This window comes from Hyperolius riggenbachi, chromosome 9, assembly GCF_040937935.1.
Source record: "Hyperolius riggenbachi isolate aHypRig1 chromosome 9, aHypRig1.pri, whole genome shotgun sequence".
Classification (NCBI taxonomy): domain Eukaryota; kingdom Metazoa; phylum Chordata; class Amphibia; order Anura; family Hyperoliidae; genus Hyperolius; species Hyperolius riggenbachi.
Genome location: NC_090654.1, coordinates 224,493,175 through 224,516,269, shown reverse-complemented (window position 1 = coordinate 224,516,269; position 23,095 = coordinate 224,493,175). Strand labels below are relative to the sequence as shown.

At 44.8% G+C, this 23,095-nt stretch overlaps 1 protein-coding gene across 1 annotated transcript in view; it reads left to right on the top strand.

Moving 5' to 3' along the window:
• Positions 1-23,095, top strand: part of LOC137532976 (spectrin beta chain, erythrocytic-like) — a 564,120-nt gene that overhangs the window by 142,397 nt on the left and 398,628 nt on the right. The window lies entirely within an intron of this gene.

Here is a 23,095-nt window from a genome sequence, read left to right as displayed (position 1 = left end):
GACCACCGGGCTTGACGGGGGCTAAGTCTCTTGGCACCCTCTATGTACTCCAGATTCTTATGATCTGTATAAACTGTGATAGTGTGTTCTGCATCTTCTAGCCAGTGTCGCTATTCCTCAAAAGCTAATTTGATGGCTAAAAGCTCCCGGTTGCCTATGTCGTAGTTTTTCTCTGCGGGTGAAAACCTACGAGAAAAGTAGGCACATGGGTGGAGTTTGCCCTGCAAGCCTGATCTCTGAGACAATACAGCTCCCACCCCCACCTCTGAAGCATCAACCTCTATGATAAAGGGAAAGGTGACATCAACATGTCTCAATATAGGTGCGGAACAGAACAGTTTTTTCAGTGTAGAAAAGGCAGCATGAGCCTCTGCTGACCAGTGGTGAGTATCAGCCCCTTTCTTGGTGAGACTGGTGAGGGGTGAGACTATTGTAGAGTACCCCTTTATGAACCTCCTGTAGTAGTTGGCAAAGCCCAGAAATCTCTGGAGTGCCTTCAGTCCTACAGGCTGAGGCCACTCCAGGACAGCAGAAACCTTCCCTGGATCCATTGAGAGGCCAGATGTAGAGATAATGTACCCCAAGAAGGCAACCGAGGTCACTTCGAAGAGGCATTTCTCCAGTTTGGCATAAAGCAGATTCTGTCTTAACTTCTCTAGAACAAACTTAACATGCTTGCGGTGTTCCAAGAGGTTGGAAGAAAAGATCAGTATATCATCCAGATAGACCAAGACGAACTTCCCCAACACCTCCCTGAATACCTCATTAATCAACTCCTGGAAGACAGCCGGAGCATTACACAACCCGAAGGGCATCACCAGATACTCGTAATGCGTGTTAAAGGCCGTCTTCCATTCGTCACCATCCCTAATACGAACTAGGTTGTATGCACCTCTCAGATCTAGCTTCAAGAAAATCTTGGCGTTGGTAACCTGAGTGAATAAATCGTCAATCAAGGGTAAAGGATAACGATTTTTCACTGTGATCTTGTTTAAGCCTCGATAATCAATGCAGGGACGAAGGCCTCCATCCTTTTTTTTTTTACAAAAAAGAATCCTGCCCCTGCTGGTGAACGGGAGGGACGGATGAACCCCTTAGCCAAGTTTTCTCTGATGTATTCCTGCATAGCTAGTTTCTCAGACCCAGACAGATTATAGAGGTGACCCCTGGGAGGCATACAACCAGATCTCAAATCGATGGGACAGTCGAAGGTACGGTGGGGGGGGGGGGGGGAGTTTATCTGCCGATTTGGGACAGAACACGTCTGCAAATTCTGCGTATTGTTTTGGCACACCTTTAATCTGAATCTTGGTGTTACCCACGGTTACTTTCGCTAAACAATGATGAGAACAATGGGTAGACCAGCTCGTTAGCTGACCTAAAACCCAATCTATCTGAGGGGAGTGAAGTTGTAACCAGGGCATGCCAAGAATGACGGTGGAGGTTGCTATACGCAGGACCAGAAATTGCAGATTCTCCTTATGTAGCACCCCAACACTGAACCTCAAATCCGACGTTCGAGACAGAGGATGTCTACTTTGCAGAGGAGAGTCATCTACAGCAGTGACCAAAACCTGTTGGTCTAATGGGAGTATAGGAATTCCCAAATTTTTTGCAAACTCTTAATCTATAAAAAGTTAGCCGCTGAACCAGAGTCTACGAAAGCTTCAGTGGCAACAGTCTGGCCCTCCCATGTGACAGAACAGGGAAGGAGCAAACGATTGTTGTTTAGAGGTAAAGACTGCGCGCCTAGGGTATTGCCTCTGACTACACCAAGGCGGCAGTGTTTACCGACTTTTTGGGACAATTCTGCACTTTATGACCCTCCTCTGTACAGTATAAACAGAGCTGTTCTGTTTTCCTGCAATTCCTCTCCACCCGTGTCAATTTGGACTGTCCAATTTGCATTGGCTCTGGCGGAGGTGAGACGGGTGGAGGAGAGGCGTAGGAGACATATCTCACAGTGTTCTTACCGCGGGTTTGTTTCTGATACCGTAAACGGCTATCAACCCGTATTGCTAAAGCGATTGCCTCATCAATAGTTTTTGATTCAGCTGCATAGACTTCTACCGGATCCTTGCCTTGACGCAAGGTCTTAAGCTTCCGCTCAGCAGTAGAGGCAATGTCCGGATCATCATAAATTATGGCCATGGCCTTAAAAAATTCTTCAACTGACGTTAAAGCCTCATGCCCAACCTGCAGGCTTTATGCCCAAGTTTGAGAATTCCCTGACAAAAGGGTCTTAATAAGTGTAATTCTCTGTGCCTCAGTTCCTGATAAATTGGATCTCAGTTCAAAATACGACATTACTCGATTTTTAAAGTTCTGAAAGTTAGATCTATGACCAGAAAACCTTTCGGGTACAGACATGCGTAAATCTGTAACTGGAGGGGATCGCACTGCGTTCACAGCCATCTGAAGGACCTGTATGGACCCAGACAAGGCAGTGATCTGGGTCTGATGACCGTCCAGCACTCTGATGAAATTCTCCACCGAGGTGGTGAGTGCATCAAGACGGCTGTGGAGTGCGTCCATTTTGTTTTTCAGGTCTGCCGTTCTGTAACGGTTGGTGTCAGCACACAGAGAGAATCTGATCGTTGATGATCTGCAGAATCATCAACAATACAGATGTATACTTGATTATGGATGATCTGCAGAATCACCAATAATACAAGTATGACTAACCTCTGGACACCTAATGAGTAAAGTGCTAGATGAACTGAAGGCTATCTCCCGAGGAGCGGGAGATGTAAACGGCTCGGCCAAGAGCCACTTGAGGGGCAGGTGGCCCTGGGCAGTGCAGAAACTATCTCCTAGATAGTGAGGACCTGGTAACCAGGGATAAGGATATCAGATGGTAAACTGTACCGCAGCCAGGGTAAGAGACTACTGGCTGCTAACAGGCCGGACTCTCTGAGGGGCGGGAGTCCTGGTTGCAGCTGACACCTGGTGGAATGGTGTTACTGTTAGTACAGTTAGACTGAGCACTCAGGGAGAGTGACAGCTTGGGTGGTCGGGCAGGCCAGGACGGCAACACACTAGCAGATCAGGTACAGAGAGAGAGAGACTGATTCGGTAACCGGGTACAAGCAGGGTCTGGCAACAGGTGGACAGGTATGCAGAGGTACCGAATCAGAAAGCAAGAGAAAGGTCGACAGAGCAAATGGTCATAACATATAAGTACAACAAAATCCTAGACTGGGGTGTGAGTTCCTTGGTCTCGACACCCTGGAACTAGTCTAGATTATAACGCAGTAATAGCACAGTGTTCCTAAGCTTGAGTGTGTGGTCCTTGGTCACAACACCCTGGAACTGGTCTAAAGTATAACACAGCAATGACACAGTATCCCTAAGCTTGGGTGTGAGGTCCTTGGTCACAACACCCTGGAACTGGTCTAAATGATAACACAGCAATGACACAGTATCCCTAAGCTTGGGTGTGAGGTCTGTGGTCACAACACCCTGGAACTGGTCTAAAGTATAACACAGCAATGACACAGTATCCCTAAGCTTGGGTGTGAGGTCCGTGGTCACAACACCCTGGAACTGATCCAATGACACAGTATCCCTAAGCTTGGGTGTGAGGTCCGTGGTCACAACACCCTGGAACTGGTCTAACATATAACACAAACGTAATCTGGCTAAGTGTGAATTCCCAGGTCCTTCTGGTTCTAACACACTGTGAGATCTGACTGGTCTGAGTGCTCACACGTTAGAATTCGCAACGGCAGACAACCAGCAACTGACAGGCAAGAAGTATATATAGTGCAAAGCTCCTCAGCGCCGCCCAGTCCCACTCAGCCAATCACCCACTGTGCTGGGATCAGCTGATCGTCTTGATCAGCTGATCCCTCTCCTATTGGCATAAAGGTTCTGCCTCCTAGCGCGCGCACGCGTAGCTCTCCATCTGTGTGCACTACTAGGCTCAGACAAACCAGACGCATGCTGCTGTGCGGAAACCGCCGGTCTGAACGCGGAAACAGCCGCCCTGCTGTCAGACCGCGCAGCTGTGTTTCCGCAATCCATTACAGACCCTCACTGATAGGAAATTACAATTATAAAACACTTTACTAATAGAAAATGGCTTCTGAGAGCAGGGAAGAGATTAAAAAAAAGGGTCAATAGTTCATAGACTTTAGCTCTGGCATACTTCAATAAATGTGTAATTGCGATAAAACAGTAAAAAAAACTTTAAAAAGTGTATTTAAATATTAAATAAAACTGTGTAATATATTAAAAAGTCATTTTTAGGAGAAGGGTTTATTTAATTCGTTTATTTTCACCTCGGGTGTCCTTTAACCATTTCAGCCCGCGGGTATTTTTTCACCTTATGGATGAGAGGAATTTTCCCATTTCTGCGCTCCTCCCTTTCATTCCCCAATAACTTAATCACTACTTTTCACAAAGAAATGATCTATACCTTGTTTTTTTCTGCCACCAATTAGGCTTTCTTTGGGTGGTACATTATGCTAAGAATTACTTTATGCTAAATGCATTTTAACGGGAATAATTAAGAAAAAAATTGAAAGAAAATCATTATTTCTCAGTTTTCGGCCATTATAGTTTTAAAATTCCACATGCTACCATAATTATAATCCACACATTTAATTTGCCCATTTGTCCCGGTTATTGCAGCATTAAAATTAAATCCCTAGTATAATGTATGGAGACAATATTTTATTTGGAAATAAAAGTACATTTTTCAGTTTTACATCCATCGCTAGTTTTTATCCCATGAATTTATAATAATATGCCCTCGTGACATACGTATTCATTTTGTTCTATTGCCTAAAGTCAGTAGATGTAATTTTACTATTTGGCCACCAGATGTCCCCGCTGAGCAAAATCCTATGTAGCGTACAAGTACGCTACATAGAAAACAATGTGTTGCTACATTGTTACTAGAAGTCCTGCGACGAGATTAATGAATAGTTCAAAAATCTAACGATCGGGCGGCGGACAGCAATTCACTTTTTCTCCTGCAATATCTCCTAGGAGATAATTTCATATTCTCTTTAAAATAACTTTTAAAGGACTTATGAGGCCAAAACCTGTAAAAAAGTAAAGTACCTGCATGTTCTTTAAATGCACGGAGGACGCCATCCGCGCCCTCTGTGCAGTTCCGCCGGGTCACCTTAGTGACATCGCTTCGCCGTGCACTCGCAACCCCACAGGCCGGGTCGGGCTCTCCAGCCACTCCTAATATGGCCGCCAGAGCTGGCCGCGCCTGCGCAGTCCGCACAGTCTGCCACGAGTGCGGCTGCGCAGCTCTAGGACCAACCCCTCCGAACCACGCACTATCGCGTGGATCGGGGGGTTGGCCCTAGAGCTGCGCAGCCGCACTCGTGGCAGTGCGGGCTGTGCAGGCGCGGCCAGCTCCGGCGGATATATTAGGAGTGGCTGGAGAGCCCGACCCGGCCTGTGGGGTCGCGAGCGCACGGGGGAGCGATGTCACTAAGGGGACCCGGCGGAACTGCACGGAGGGCGCGGATGGCGTCCTCCGTGCATTTAAAGAACATGCAGGTACTTTACTTTTTAACAGGTTTTGGCCTCGTAAGTCCTTTAAGCATTTTGCAATTGAAAAAAGTACCCCACAGTTGGTGAAAAATTACAATCATAAAAATGTTGAGGATTTTCTTGCTTGCTGGTGGTTTAAAAGGCATTTTATGACAAGTTTTGAAAATATCACCTAGGAGAAAAGTGAATTGCATATAGTCCCAGGGCACATATGCAATTCTCTTTATCTCCTAAGTTTTCTCCTAGGTGATAATTTTTCAGCTTCTCTTTAAAATTAATTTTCAGCATTTTGCAATTAAAAAAGTACCAAAAGTAGTAGAAAAAGTACTATCAAAATTATTTTGTGTATTTTCTTGCTTACTGGGGGTGTAAAAGGCATTTTATTAACATGGTGTGAAAATGTCAACGTGGAGAAAACTAAGGAGAAAATGGGAATTGCATATGGGCCCAGCTGAGGTTTTATACTACAAAAGAAAAGCCTTTTAGCCTATTGTATGGCTCTGATACAGTTCTGTATAATGCCCAAAGAAGAAACTTAATGTTTCAAAAGCTTGCAATAAACCATCTAAAAAGTTTAAAACATGAGGAGGCAGTGTTGGACTTACCTCCTCTAAGCAGACACAAAAATTACCAATGTGTTTGTCAAATAGAACAAATTTATTTACATACTCCAGGGGACAGTGCAACGCGTTTCGCAGGTTTGATCCCGCTTCATCAGGCAAGAACGGAGTGTGACAGAGGTGCCTGGCTCTTCAACTGACCACATATGCTATTACTCCGTTGTTATTGCCTGATGAAGTGGGATCAAACCTGCAAAACGCGTTGTCACCTGGAGTATGTAAATAAATTTGTTGTATTTGACAAACACATTGGCAATGTTTGTGTCTGCTTAAAGGTGGTAGCTCCACCACTGCCTCCTCATGTTTTAAACTTTTTTAGATACTTTTATCCTTCTGGCGCCTCTGTATACATACTATGCTATATCCAATCCACCCCTGGTGGAGGGGTGTTACCCCCTTTTTTCTTCATCTACGGAGAGCGACTTCTTAATCCTGAGTGGGGTCAGGTCTAATCTCCCCACCTGCCTATACAGGGTTTGCGTTTGAGGTAACCCAGCTTTGTGAGTATAGCTTATTACTCTATCATACTTCATTTTAACTACCAGTGCATACCACTATATTGGGCTCTTGGTGTCCCTAATAAACCATGTACAGTTAGTCATCAAAGGTGTTACCTGAATCAATGTTTGTTGATTTGATTTCTGCATTTCTGCTCCTCTGCTAACACCAGACCACACTTTACTTCCTGGTTGGCTTGAATTTTTTTAAATTCAGGATATCCCCAAATCCTTTTTTATTTAATTTTTTTAAAGGTACACTATCACGAAGAATTGTAAAATTTAAAATGCATAAATATAAATGTACATTTCTCCCAGAGTAAAACACACTATAAATTAATTTTTCCTATGTTGCTTTCACTTATGGTAGGTAGTAAAAAAGCTTACAGATCTGAAAGATTTTGGACTAGTCCTTCTCCTCATGAGGGATTTTCAGTATTATCTTTATTCTCTACAAAAGCACTACCTTGAAAGGATTTATACAACAATGCCAACTAGCTTCCCTACTTCTTTGCACACTATTTTGGCAGATGAACTGAGCAACTGCTGTTCAGTGAGTTGTTTTGTAAATAAAGAAATAACAGAATCCCCCATGAGGAGATGGGTTAGTCCAAACCCTGTCAGATTTTACTATCTATTGTAAGGGACAGCAACATAGGAAAGTAGTAATTTATAGTGCATTTTATTCTGAGAAAATTTTACTTTTTATATGTCTGCATTTTAAATTTTACAACTTGTTGCGATAGCGGCTGTCAAACCAGCAGGCAAAGAAAAGCTGAGAAAAAATGCCCAGTATTGTGCTTCTAGATGCATAAACTTGGCTTTCTTACTGACTTGGATTCTAAGTTATTTGGCACAACTCATTTTGTGAACTTTTCTGCATTCCAGAGACTGAGGAGGTATTTTATTGATAAGGTACAAAAACATCCCCTGTGAGACAAGTCAGAAAAAAAGTTTACTGGATCAGGACTAAAGTGCCAATGGCTGCACTCTTTTCTCTAGGCTTCATAAACTGGCCAAAGGGCTGGAACCCACAGGAGCGCTTTTGGCAGCGTTTTGGCAGCACTGCGATACGCTAGCAGTTTGCCAAAACGCTGGGCTAATATTAATGGATGGGGCAACTTCCGCAGGAGCGTTTGCGTTTCTCAGAAACGCAAACGCAGGACGTGCAGCATTATGGGAGCGTTAGCGCTTCAATGTAAAGTATTGAACCGCTAGCGGAAACGCTCAGCAAAACCTAAACTGAGCGGTTTTGCTAGCGTTTTGCGGTTCAGCACACTGTAACAAAATGAAAAATAATTCACAGGACCAATCAGGATAAAAACGCAAAACGCAAAACGCTGGGCAAAAAAATACAATGTTGCAAAACACGACCAAAAACGCGCATGAATCTGCTTGCAAACCGCTCAGACAAAACGCTAGCGGTTGCGGTTTGCGTTTGCGGATTTCAGTGGGTTCCAGGCCAAACTCTTGCTTCTAGTCCCCATACACTGCAGCTGTACACGTCCTCATTTCAGCCACACAAGTGCTCTCTAGAGAGTCAGATTAGCGAATATGAAAGCAATTAAAATCATTGGCAAGTTATTTATGGTACGGAGGTGAGGGGATTGCTGGACAGCACAAAACAAGTGCAAGGAAGGGATAAGAACACTTTTGTCTGGGGCGAGCTCTCCAGATGTTTGCAGCTCACGTCTGGCAAGCAGAAACGCTTCGACTTTGCAGGTGTTATTTTGATGAGGTCAGGGTCAGCTGAGTACGAGGGGACAAGAAGCAATTTCAAATGCCAAGCCTTCAAACTGTGACTAAACAGAAGACCTGTGCTACAACGTGTGTGATATATATATATATATATATAGATATAGATATAGATAGATATAGATATAGATAGATATAGATATATATATACATACACACACACACACACACACTCATTTATATATCATAAATCACAAATAAATGAAAGAAGCTAATAAGTAAGCTGTAGGTAATTAGGTATTAGTTCAGTAATAAATGTATTAAAGGAGTTATCAAGGCATAATAAATGAAAATAAGTGCTACTTACCCGGGGCTTCGTCCAGCCCCAATCTCCCAGCACGTCCCTCGCCGCAGCCCTGCAGTCAGCCGTTCGCCGCCGCTGCCTACCGGTCCCCGGCGATGACGTCAGGCCAACCTTTAGGTCGGCCTGTACTGCGGCCATGCGAGCGGCGCTGTTAATCACCGCCACGTGGACCGGAGCGTACTGCGGTACATGCTGGGAGCTTGGGGCGCCCCTGATGAGTCACGCGTGGTGACGAAACGCGTAGGGTGGAGCCGGAGGACAACCAGGAAGCACGCCAGGACGCGAGAGGCGGGGAACTAGGCGGCGGAGGAACGGTGCAATCTTCAGGCCTACCTGTGAGGCACGGGGGAGAGCCCGTTAAACACTCTAAACGCCAGACTATCTTGCATGCTTGTGAGTAGTTTTTTATTCAATAAATCTGTTAACTTTTACGGAGTTACGCTATGGACTCTTTTCATCTATGAGGCACACTGAGGAAATACAGCCTGCTAAGGACTAAGAGTGAGACAAGATCTTCAGCTTGAAGTACAACACATTGGCTATCCGGCAGCAGATCGTTAAGGAATACATCAGAGCCTACTTTGACCAGTCTCACAGTGGTCAATTTGGACAGGTGAGTGCGGTCCCACAAGGGGGCTCTGTATGACTGATATTATGGTGAAACCCCTCCCACAAGAAACTCTGAGGACCGTGGTACTCCTGGCAGCTTCCTGTCTGTGAACCTTGTTGCATTGTACTGTTTACAGCTGTTTCCAACTGCCAAAAAAAGCATGTTGCAGCTACATTACCTGCCAACAGTAAAAATGTCACCATGTAATAAATGTCAGAATGTAAATCAGGGATTTAAAAGATTTTACAATGGGCACTGACTAAATCATTTATACATAATTATTGTAAAAATGAAGCACTTTTTTATTACATTATTTTCACTGGAGTTCCTCTTTAAGGCCTCTTTTCCACAAGCAGCTGAAAGGCAGTGGATTCACCACCTGTTAGCTGCTCCCGTCTACCGGCTGAACCCTTGCTAGAGAACAGCACTGGTGGTGGAAAGGCCCCTCCCCATGTAGTTGCATTTGAACACGGGAAGTATATCAAGTGACCTTGATGAGAGAAAGAGAAACTCAAGAGATTAATACGAGCTCAGTATGGTGTAGTACGTCTGGTATTCGAAGTGGATAATAGAGTAAAAAAAGTGAGTACTCACAAACCAGGGTTGTCAAAAAGCAATCACCTTCAGCATGTGTGAGGAACACTCGCACTCGGGTTGATGACTGGTTTCTCGGCAATGTGGTTGCTCTCTCTAAAAGGAGGGTAAACATGTAGTCGTGCGGAGGGTGAGAGGCGGCCAGTATGTATAAAATGGATGTTAAAATCAAATGTATAAATAAGATAAGGGTTGCTTATCCACTTCACCCCCAGCGGTGCGGATTTCTCCATCCCTTTTTCCACCCTGTTAACACCAAGGGACAGAGAAATCCACACCTGACGCTGCTCCCGCTGCTGTCTGTGCTCCCGCTCGCTCGTCCGCACGCACCCGCGCTCATGCACGCCGCCGCCCGCTCGCTCAGAGATCAATGAACGGGAAGAACCGTTCCCGTTCGTTGATCCAAGCCCCTGCAATGATCAGCTGCTTCTACGAGAAGCAGCGCACTCATTGTGGAAAAAAAAAAACCAGTTTCCCAGCCTCATAACACTTCCTGCTTGCAGGACGCATAAACAAAAAGTTACTGTGGCCATCTTGTGGCCAAATAGTAAAACTACACCCTAAAGCATTTTTCATATAGAAATGCATTAGTTATACACAAAAAATTAACTCATTACCTCCTACACTCCCCATTTGTTTTTTTTTTTGTAATTAAAAAAAAATTACAATTAAAAAAAATACATAAATAGTTACCTTATGGACTGAACAAGAGGGTATAACACTGTCACTTTATAAACTATGGGCTTGTAATTAGGGATGGACGCAAAACTGAAAAAAATGCACCTTTATTCCCAAATAAAATATTGGCGCCAAAGATTGTGATAGGGACATAAGTTAAACGGTTTTATAACCGGGACAAATGGGAAAATACATTTCATGGGTTTTAATTACAGTAGCATGCATTATTCAAAAACTATAAAAGCCGAAAACTGAAAAATAATAAATTTTTTCCCACATTTTTTTCCTATTTTCCCATTAAAACACATTTAGAATAAAATAATTCTTGGCATAATGTCCCACCTAAAGAAAGCCTAATTGGTGGCGAAAAAACAAGATATAGTTCATTTCATTGTGATAAGTAATGATAAAGTTATAGACGAATGAATGGAAGGAGCGCTGAAAGGTGAAAATTGCTCTGGTGCTCAAGGGGTAAAACCCCTCAGTTGTGAAGTGGTTAACCAATGATGAAGGTCTAAGCCTATATAAGCAAAGGAAGTTTATTGCACAAAAAGACAACGGGCCAGATTTATCAAAGCATTACCGACAGTTTTTTCTTCTTAACCACTTGCCGACCGCCCACAGCCGATGGGCGACGGCAAGGGCTGGGCCCAAACGACTGCAATACGCCCATCGGCGGTGGCGGGCGTGGTTATGCGGTGATCGCGTCATTCATGATGCGATCAGCCGTCGGCGACAGGCTCCGCCCCCTCGCGCTGAAACCCGCCGGCCGTTCGGAATCGCCGGCGGGTTACTAGCTGCCCGATCGCCACTGACAAAGCGTATAATAGGCTTTGTAATGTATGCAAAGCCTATTATTCAGGCTGCCTCCTGCCTCGGTGGTCCCAGTGTCCGAGGGACCACCAGGGCAGGCTGCAGCCACCCTAGTCTGCACCCAAGCACACTGCTCTCCCCCCCCCTTCCCTCTGATCGCCCACAGCACCCCTCAGACATTCCCCCCCCTGCCCACCCCCCAGACCACTGTTTGCACCCAATCACCCCCCTAATCACCCATCAATCACTCCCTGTCACTATCTGTCAACGCTATTTTTTTTCTATGGCCTAAACTGCCCCTGCTTCCTCCTGATCACCCCCCCCCCACCCCTCAGATTCTCCCCAGACCCCCCCCCCATGTACTGTATGCCTCTATCCCCCCTGTAATAACCCACTGATCACCTGTCAATCACCTGTCAATCACCCATCAATCACCCCCTGTCACTGCCACCCATCAATCAGACCCTAACCTGCCCCTTGCAGGCAATCTAATCACCAACACCATCAGATCGCCTGCAGATCTGACGTCAGATCACCTCCCAAGTGCATTGTTTACATCTGTTCTCTCCTCTAAACACCCACTAATTACCCATCAATCACCCATCAATCACACCCTACCACCACCTGTCACTGTTACCCATCAGATTAGACCCTAATCTGCCCCTTGCAGGCACCCAATCACCCACCCACACGCTCAGATTTCACTCAGACCCCCCCTTATCAATTCGCCAGTGCATTATTTATATCTGTTCTTCCCTGTAATAACCCACTGATCACCTGTCGAACACCTGTCAATCACCTGTCAATCACCCCCTGTCACTGCCACCCATCAATCAGCCCCTAACCTGCCCCTTGCGGGCAATCTGATCACCCACCCACACCATCAGATCGCCCACAGACCCGACGTCAGATCACCTCCCAAGTGCATTGTTTACATCTGTTCTCTCCTCTAAACACCACCTAATTACCCATCAATCACCCATCAATCACACCCTATCACCACCTGTCACTGTTACCCATCATATTAGACCCTAATCTGCCCCTTGCGGGCACCCAATCACCCGCCCACACGCTCAGATTGCCCTCAGACCCCCCCTTATCAATTCACCAGTGCATTATTTACATCTGTTCTTCCCTGTAATAACCCACTGATCACCTGTCAATCACCTATCAATCACCCATCAATCACCCCCTGTCACTGCCACCCATCAATCAGCCTCTAACCTGCCCCTTGCGGGCAATCTGAACACCCACCCACACCATCAGATCGCCTGCAGACCCGCCATCAGATCACCTCCCAAGTGCATTGTTTACATCTGTTCTCTCCTCTAAACACCCACTAATTACCCATCAATCACCCCCTGTCACTGCTACCTATCAGATTAGACCCCTATCTGCCCCTAGGGCACCCAATCACCCACCCACACTCTCAGAACGTCCTCAGACCCCCACAGACCCCCCCCCCCTGTGTACTGTATACATCTATTCTCCTCTGTAATCACCCGTCATTCACCCGTCATTCACCCGTCATTCACCCGTCATTCACCCGTCATTCACCCCCTGTCACTGCCACTTATCAGATCAGACCCTAACCTGCCTCTTACGGGCAATCTGATCACCCTCCCACACCATCAGATTGCCCCAGACCTACCCTCAGATCACCTCCAAAGTGCATTGTTTACATCTGTTCTGCCATCTAATCACCCACTGATCACCCATCAATCACCCCCTGTCACTGCTACCCATCAGATTAGACCCCTATCTGCCCCTAGGGCACCCAATAACCTGCCCACACCCTCAGAACGCCCTCAGACCCCAGCCCTGATCACCTCGCCAGTGCATTGCTTGCATCTATTCCCCCCTCTAATCACACCTTGAGACACACATCTTGAGACACCTCCTGTCACCACCTGTCACCCCCTAGCACACCTACCCATCAGGTCAGGCCCTAATTTGCCCCGTGTGGGCTCCTGATCACTCAGCCAAACCCTCAGATCCCCCTCATACCCCCTGCCGATCACCTCCCCAGTGCATTGATTGCATCTATTTCCCCTCTAACCACCCCCTGAGACACCCATCAATCACCTCCTGTCACCCCCTAGCACTCCTATCCATCAGATCAGGCCCAATACAACCTGTCATCTAAGAGGCCACCCTGCTTATGACCAGTTACACAAAATTCGCCCCCTCATAGACCACCTGTCATCAAAATTTGCAGATGCTTATACCCCTGAACAGTCATTTTGAGACATTTGGTTTCCAGACTCACGGTTTTGGGCCAGTAAAAATGCCAGGGCAGTATAGGAACCCCACAAGTGACCCCATTTTAGAAAAAAGACACCCCAAGGTATTCTGTTAGGTGTATGTATGACGAGTTCATAGAAGATTTTATTTTTTGTCAAAAGTTAGCGGAAATTGATTTTTATTGTTTTTTTCACAAAGTGTCATTTTTCACTAACTTGTGACAAAAAATAAAATCTTCTATGAACTCACCATACACTTAAAGGAATACCTTGGGGTGTCTTCTTTCTAAAATGGGGTCACTTGTGAGGTTCCTATACTGCCCTGGCATTTTAGGGGCCCTAAACCGTGAGGCGTAATCTAGAAAACAAATGCCTCAAAATGACCTGTGAATAGGACGTTGGGCCCCTTAGCGCACCTAGACTGCAAAATAGTGTCACACATGTGGTATCGCCGTACTCAGGAGAAGTAATATAATGTGTTTTGGGGTGTATTTGTACACATACCCATGCTGGGTTGGAGAAATCTCTCTGTAAATGGACAATTGTGTGTAAAAAAAAATCTAATATTTGTCATTTACAGAGATATTTCTCCCACCCAGCATGGATATATGTAAAAATACACCACAAAACACATTATACTACTACTTCTAAGCACGGCAGTACCACATGTGTGGCACTTTTTTGCAGTCTAACTGCGCTAAGGGGCCCAAAGTCCAATGAGTACCTTTAGGATTTCACAGATCATTTTGAGACATTTGGGTTCAAGACTACTCCTCACAGTTTAGGGCCCCTAAAATGCCAGGGCAGTATAGGAACCCCACAAGTGACCCCTATTTTAGAAAGAAGACACCCCAAGGTATTCTGTTAGGTGTATGACGAGTTCATAGAAGATTTTATTTTTTGTCACAAGTTAGCGGAAATTGATTTGTAGTGTTTTTTTTTCCCAAAGTGTCAATTTCCGCTAACTTGTGACAAAAAAAATCTTCTATGAACTCACCATACTCCTAACAGAATACCTTGGGGTATCTTCTTTCTAAAATGGGGTGACTTGTGGGGTTACTATACTGCCCTGGCATTTTAGGGGCCCTAAACCATGAGGAGTAGTCTAGAATCCAAATGCCTCAGATTGGTGATTGCCAACAGACACAAGACTGAGCAGGACAGAGCACGAGAGTAGCAAAAGACACAGCAAACAAGAACAATCAGAACATCAAGGAAAATAACAAACGCTAGCTAAATGCGAACACCGCACTCATTCGCAACAGCGAACGCGTTTACAACACGATCACCGCGCGTTAGGTGCCCAGTGATAAGCGTGTCACCCTAACTAACCAATGAAACACAAACACGAAATAGAGAACGCGAACGCTTGCTAAACGGTTATCTCACCCAGCCTACAGCAAGCATTCGTACCAGACAAAACAGACAGGTGGGGCTACCAGTAGCAACTGCTGCTCTGGTTAGCACCCCTAAGATAGAATACAGAAGGAAGCACTGCCACTACCACTAGGGCGAATGCAATCCAGACAGACGGAGCAGCCAGTAGCAACCGCAGCTCTGGCCTACACTCCCAGACTGACAGAACGATTTTCTGTCGACCGCCGCTGGCGACAAGACAATTGAGACAGAGAGACAGAACAAGGCAATACAGATAATACAACCTGACTGCACTAAAAGGGATGCCTAGTGCAGTCCCCAGGAATTACTCTAAGATATTCTTTAGCAAACAAGCAAGGCTGATTCTCCAGGAGAGTTTAGCAGGAACAAACTATCATGACCAGCAAGGGATTCTGGGAGAACAAGGTATTTATACTGCAAGCCTTCAAAGGAGGCAGGTAGGCAATTTGCATGACAAGTGTATGCAAATTCCTCAGCAGAGCAACTCTGAAACTTGCAAGGCGAAGACAAGTCTCTTTTCCAGAGACCTGCAGCCCACAGACTTAAGGAATGGTCAAACAGCTGTCTGCCTGTGCAGACAGCTGAGCGGATCATTACATTCTCTTTTCTGTATCAATACAGCAGATGTATTGGTTACCTCAGCAACAGCAATTTCCCTCACACACTGCACTGCCTGAGAAACTCCTCCTATTTTACAACAGTTTAAGAAGGAATCTGAACTACCTAGCGATTTCTTAAGATGTCTGAGACAGTTCTACACGTATTTCTAAAAACCTACTAATATTTTGTCTCAGACACTCTTCATAAATGTCTCCCAATGTGTTTTGTAGGCTAAATTCCAACTTCTTCAGGTCAATAACATGCCAGAATAGCAGCAATTTAAAAGCTCTGAGCAGTAGAGCCCCTATCCCCCCTTGAATTTACTTTGTCTGGATCTTTGTTGAAGAGGTATGGTCATTCAACGGATAGCTGAAGTGGACTTACGGTTATGGTTATTATCTACTAAACTTGGTGTTAGGCCACTTTCACAGTGGCCATTGCGTTGCATTCGCTGTGACAACAGGAACGCAAGGATTCTGACAGCAGCACTGCAGGTTATGCTTGCATTGCGGTCGGTACTGTGAAGAATACAGTCAATGAAAAGAATGCTTTAATTTTAGTGGTGGCGCACTCCATGCAGTGCGTTACGATGCCGCAACCCGTTGTACTGCTGCATTGTGATCATTCATCGCATAGGTGGTGCATTGCAGTGCGGTAAGCAACGTTAGAAAGCAAACGTTACACTGCACCTCAACGCACCACTGTAAAAGTAGTCTTATGGTAAAACTTAATATCTGGGTTTATGGTTACTGGAGGCACCCATGCACTGAGAGACTTCTCACAGTTACTCCCCTATTGCCTGAGGAAAAACGGGCTTGACCGCAAAATGCGTTGCAACAAAGTGGAGTAAAATTCCAATAAAATTGAGTTTTATACTGAAATATACCCATTGTGTCATTTGTTGGAAGGTAAGTCCACCACTGCCTCTTGGCCCGATTTCTGGAAAGGCCACCAAGGCTCGGGCCTTGGATGGCAGTTGGCCATAAGGCGGCTGGACATGGAACAGGAAGGGGCTGCAAATGGAATACAAAGGCTGCAAAATAGGAGCAACACATGGGAATAGGGAGCTGCTGCCCAAGGTTACTGACGGAGGCTTCTGTACATGAATGTTAGACAAGAAAGAGGGGGCTGCACATGGACTGGGGAAGGGGGGGGGGGGGGGTTGCTGCATATGGAAGGGAATCTGCAAGAAGGTTGGCCTAGGGGTGGAAAAAAAGTATAAATCCGACCTTGACCTCCCACTTTTAAAATGTTTTTATTGCATTTTATTATTTCTGGTGCCTCTGTTTATCCTATTTAGTATAAATAGGATACACAAGTATATAAGCGCTTTACAATAAATATTAGTACAGATATGACCAAACAATACACCAAAAAAGATTGAGGTGGAGCGCTATCAGTAATATGAAAACAGGAAAAAAACACAGATAAGCGCTCAGACAGTCGAGTCCTACAATATGCAATGGAGACACCCCTTATATATTCTCAGCTGATCATGCAGATGTATTTGAAGATGGCATCCAGGGTTAAAGACACAAACATATCTCCCCCCAAAGTATAACGACTCACCAGATGGTGCGGCCCACGGGGCCCGTCTGCGCAGCAGGGGTATTGGCCACCCCTCAGCCTCTCTGGCAAGTCTCCACAGAGTCCTTAGGTAGATGAACCTCCAGGAAAAATATGAGAGACGCTTCACATAGCGTAAAAGGGATTAATCCCGTATTTATCAAAAATAAATGTATTTAAAATTGAGCAATGCTCATGATACACTAATACAAATGCGGTATGGGGCTTAGGCCAAGCATGCAGCCAGTGCTCAGAGGCAAGCGCCGGAGAAAAAAAAACTCCGCAATGCAAAAACCCCGCCGCCAGGTTAAAACAAAGATGGCGCCCGTCAGCCAATCACCGTGTCCGGTGACGTCAGACGCAACGCTGCTCCGTAGCTCCATCCTACGCGTTTGGTCGCTATGGCGACTCCTCAGGGGCTACGGAGCCAGTAGAGCAGCGTGTTTAAATAGCGTATGTGGGCATGCGCGCTAGTGGCTGCCTGCTAAATACGGGATTAATCCCTTTTACGCTATGTGAAGCGTCTCTCATATTTTTCCTGGAGGTTCATCTACCTAAGGACTCAGCTGTGGAGACTTGCCAGAGAGGCTGAGGGGTGGCCAATACCCCTGCTGCGCAGACGGGCCCCGTGGGCCGCACCATCTGGTGAGTCATTATACTTTGGGGGGAGATATGTTTGTGTCTTTAACCCTGGATGCCATCTTCAAATACATCTGCATGATCAGCTGAGAATATATAAGGGGTGTCTCCATTGCATATTGTAGGACTGGACTGTCTGAGCGCTTATCTGTGTTTTTTTCCTATTTAGTATAAAGACAAGAAATAGAGCGCACTCAGAGAACCAGTGGTAGGAAAGGCAGGGATGCCTGGAGTAATCTCACCTTAGAAAGTTGCTGGCAAGCCTGTACAGGTTTGTCCAGCGGCTGCGCATGTGTCTCTCTGGCCGGGGACCAGGCTTGGCAGACCTTTTGCCTGATGAAAGGACTTGCCTCCTGAAACGTGCATAGCAAATAAACCTGGTTATACCACACAGCAGCCGCCATAGCTCTTCTTACATGCACTGCTACATTGACAAGTGTTAATCACTACTCCAATTGCCTGCGAGCTGTTTATACAGTCACACAGAGCAACAGGGACATTTGGACACCCCCATTACTGCATAACACTTTGCACTAGTGCAACCTACCATAGCCTGTGGTGTGGCCGCATAGTGTAGAACTTGCACACAGTCCAGGCAGAGACCTGAAAAGACACAACCACGGATTCTAGCTCTGCCTTCCTACGGAGGAGAATCTGGACACTGCCAAGCCTGGTCCCCGGCCAGAGGGACACATGCACAGCTGCAGGACAAACCTGTACAGGCTTGCCAGCAAACTTTCTAAGGTGTGATTACTCCAGGCATCCCTGCCTTTCCTACCACTGGTTCTCTGAGGGCGCTCTATTTCTTGTCTTTATCCTAGATTTCATGGCCACTGAGGTATATTCTTAAAGAGCAGCACAATTACACAAGCCTCACTGCTCGCTCCTTCTAGCCATGGAAGTACCTACCTATACCATTGCATCTGTTTATCCTATAACAGTCAGTTTGTGTACGAGTATGTGCTAAGTTAGGCCTAGTGCACACCAGAGCGGTTCTGCTGCGGTTTGCGATCCGCTTGCGGGTGCGGATCCGCTTGGGTAATGTATTTCAATGGGCTGGTGCACACCAGAGCGGGAGGCGTTTTGCAGAAACGCATACTCCCGGGCTGCTGCAGATTTTGGATTGCGGATGCGTTTCTGCCTCAATGTTAAGTATAGGAAAAACGCAAACCGCTCTGAAAAACGGCAGTTCAGAGCGGTTTGCCAGGCGTTTTTTGTTACAGTAGCTGTTCAGTAACAGCTTTACTGTAACAATACATAAAATCTACTACACCAAAAAAACGCTTCACAAAACCGCAAAATGCTAGCTGAAACGCTACAGAAAAAGAAGAAAAAGCGTTTCAAAATCTGATAGCATTTTGCGGATCTGCTAGCGTTTTTTGGTGTGCACCAGGCCTTAATGTACTGGCTCCCGTGTACCATCCCATGCATCAGTAATGAGCTGGACAGAGCAGATGCACTGGACAAAATGCGTGATCACCAGTAGTCTCTGTAACCAGGGGCGCTTTTAGGCATAGGAGGTACAGGCCATTGCCTGGAGTGCCATTGGTCCTGGGGGCACCATCTTGTTGGATTAAGCACCGCCCCTATACAAAGCCTTGCCCCTGACTAAGCCCTGCCACCATGGGTGTTCTATTACTTGCTTCTGCTGCATCAGCTTAGCGTAAATTGCAGGCAGCTGCCACTATGTCCCTCTGTGCCTTGTGCATCCTTTCCCCCCCCCCTTTGCGCCTCCTTCTGTCCCTTTTGTGCAACCTTCAGTCCCTTGTGCCATGTCAGTCCCTTGTGCCTCCTTCTTTCCCCCGTGTGCTTCTTTCAGTCCCCCTATGCCTTCTCTTGTCCTCTTTTTCTGACCCTTATGGCTTCTTCTGTCCCCCTGTGCCTCCCTATGACCTCCTGTGTGCCTTCTTCAGTCCCCCTGTGCCTCCTTCTGTCCCCCTTTGTGCCTCAAGAAAGTGGAGCCCTGCCTATGTGTATTTTCTGGTGAAACGCTGCCCATATTGCGTATTCTCTGGTGAAATGCTGCTGCATTTACATGTATTTTTCTGGTAAAATGCTGCCACAATAAATGTAATTTCTGGTGAAATGCTGGCGCATTACAATTATTTTCTAGTGAAATGCTGCCGCATTAAGATTATTTTCTAGTGAAATACTGCCGCATTACGATTATTTTCATGGGGGGTGCCGGAGGAGGGGCAGGTGCCACAGGTTTTCTCACCTGGAGTGACGAAATGGCTAGAGGCACCCCTGTCTGTAACTACCATCTGACAGTCTATTTTAGGAAGACTCTGGATTAAAGCTCTGGATTAAAAATGTAAACTTAAATAACGTTTCCCATTTATCTTTGCAATGGATGGAGCTGAAGCGAAGGGATTGTGTTTTTCATAACAGAAAAAAATAATAATCTTCCTTTAATTACTGCTGAGAAAATCACAAGTAAATTAAACATGATTTGAAAGGTTTGGCACCAGGATTCAGGTTGCACTGACTCTTTCTGCACCTGCGTTCTCCATGAATGGTAAGATTCTGCAGTGTGTTTTCCCTAAGAACAGATTGAAATGCGATAAACTAATGAAACAAAGCACAGTCTACTGTGTTGTTGCCAACAATTTGACTTCAAAACTAGGGAAAAGATTGGCTTTTGGCAACTCAGTCAGCCCTCGCCTAAATCATTCCACAAAGTATAAGGCAATAGTAAGCGTTGCTAAAAGGTTTGTGAATTAGCACTGAGTAGCTGCATTCATCCACATGGAGAGCTGATTGTATTTAAAGGACACCTGAACCAAGAGGGACATGGAGGCAGCCATATTTATTTCTTTTAAACAATGCCAGTTACCTGGCATCCTGATAATCTTTTTGGGTGCAGTAGTCTGTGGCTCACACACCAGAAACAAGCATGTAGCTAATCAATCTTCAGTCAGAAACCTCTGATCTGCATGCTTGTTCAGGGTCTTTGGCTAAATGCATTAGAGGCAGAGGTTATTTTTTCCATAGTCAGGCAACTGGCATTGTTTAACCACTTCTCTACCACAGGTTTTCCCCTTTGAAACCAGAGCAATTTTCACATCACGCTCCTCCCATTCATTTGCCAATAACTTTATCTCTACTTGTCACACTGAAATGATCTGTATATTTTTATTTATTTTTTTGTGGGACAAATTAAGCTTTCTCTGGGCTGTACCTTTTGATAAGAATTATTTTATATGCATTTTACCGGAAGGAAAAAGAAAAAAAAATCATCATTTCTCAGCTTTCTGCTATTATAGTTTAAAAATCAAACGCGCTCTAGTTGATAAAACACACCGATTTTATTTGTCCCGGTTATTACAACATTTAAATTGTGTCCCTAGTACAATGTATGGCGATAAAACTTTATTTGGAAATAAAGGTGTATTTTTTTCTGTTTAGTGGTTTTTATACTATAACAATAATTACAAGCCTTTATATACAAAAATAACAGTAATATACCCTCTTGAAACACATATTTAAAAAGCCCCTAAGATAACCACTTATGTATTTTTTTAAATGATGTAATTTTTTAAAATATTTTGTAAGTGTTTTATTTTGGTAATTATGGGGTAGGCATGGAAGGGGTTAAAGAAAATAACATAAAATGTATAACATTTTTCTATTCGATACCGTATAATAGTATATATGGGTGTATTTTTACTTTTTGGCCACAAGATGGCACTACACATAGTTCCCGATTACTGTAAACAGTAGATGGGAACTAGTGTGTGCTTCTGTTTACTTTTGGTTTTGTGAATGAGAGCCGGCAGCAGCGAGATGCAGACTCTCATTCATCACAGGCACCGATTATGGAACGGCGGAATTGCGACGAAGCAAATGGAAATGGCGCGGCTGCCGCGAATGGCAGCAGTAAACAACTGTCCCTCTTTTGGAGGGACAATCCCTATTTGGGAACCCTGTCCCTCTTTCCTCCTCATTTGTCCCTCTTTCAGGACTTTGTCCCTCTTTCTATGTAAATATATATATTTCTCTACAAAAAATGTGTTTGATGGACTCTAAACTTTATTCCCATCCTTTAAATTGATATATTACTAATTTTCAAATGTTAATATGAAGGAAAATGAACCAGAATAGAAAGGACCAGTGTGGTTTGAATTATAGAACAACATATTTTTCTTATGAAATCTTTATGCTATTCGTGACTAGGGGTGTGATGGCGGCGTGATCAGAGGTGTGGCTTAAGTGTCCCTCTTTCTCATCTCAAAAAGTTGGGAGGTATGAGTATACATGCCGCAGATCCTCAACTGGTTAAGGAAATAAATATGGCAGCCTCTATATACTTCTCACTTCATGTCCCCTTTAATTTAATTAATTTGCGAGAACCTGGAAAAAAATCACTAAAAGTGCATGCGCGTACCTGCAATAACGCATCTGCTAACTCACTAATCTTTCAGTAACTCTTACTGTAGGCCAGTCTGACCCTAGTGAGGGATACAGACCCTTGTGGCAGCTAATAGTCACCAAAATTGCCTGAACAAAAAAGGCAGGCCAGAGGTGCAGGACCACTTTTGATCCCCAACTTGGGGATTTCCTGGTAAATAAGTCCCAATGTATTCACCTGTCCTGATCTATCCTGTTTTCTGTTTCAAAATGTTTATTGAACAAAAAACAGCTTAAAGGGAACCTGAACTGAGTAAAATTATTTAAAATAAACAAATGACGTAGCTGCAAATGAATATTGCATACTTATCTCACCATCAGTTCCTCTCAGAAGCTCACCATTTTCCTCTTACAGTGATCCCTTCCAGTTCTGACAATATTTAGTCAGAACTGAAATATACCAGTTGCTGCAGTTATATATCAGCTGCTTTCAGTTACAACTGAATTTGCAAGGTAATGTCTATGTTTCCCTATGGCTCAAGTGGGCGATATTACAGTTTAACAGTGTGCTGACCAGGAAGCTATTATGGGGTAGTGGCCATTTTCAAAATGGAGGACAGAAAATTCCATTGATCACAGTGGACAAACTGGAGTAGAAAGAGATTGAGGAGTAGACTACACAGGAGGCAAGTATGACTTATGGGTTCATGTTTATTTTGACTTTTAATTTTCAGTTCAGGTTCTCTTTAACAATGTGCAGTTGTACTGTATATCCAAGAGAAAAGTAACACATATGACAGTCACTATAAAAGAAATGTGCATCATTACAATTGCGGAAAAATGAACAGGACCAGGTGAGGCTTGATAATAAGTACAGGACTCAACCTCATTCAATAATGGTGGGCCTAAGG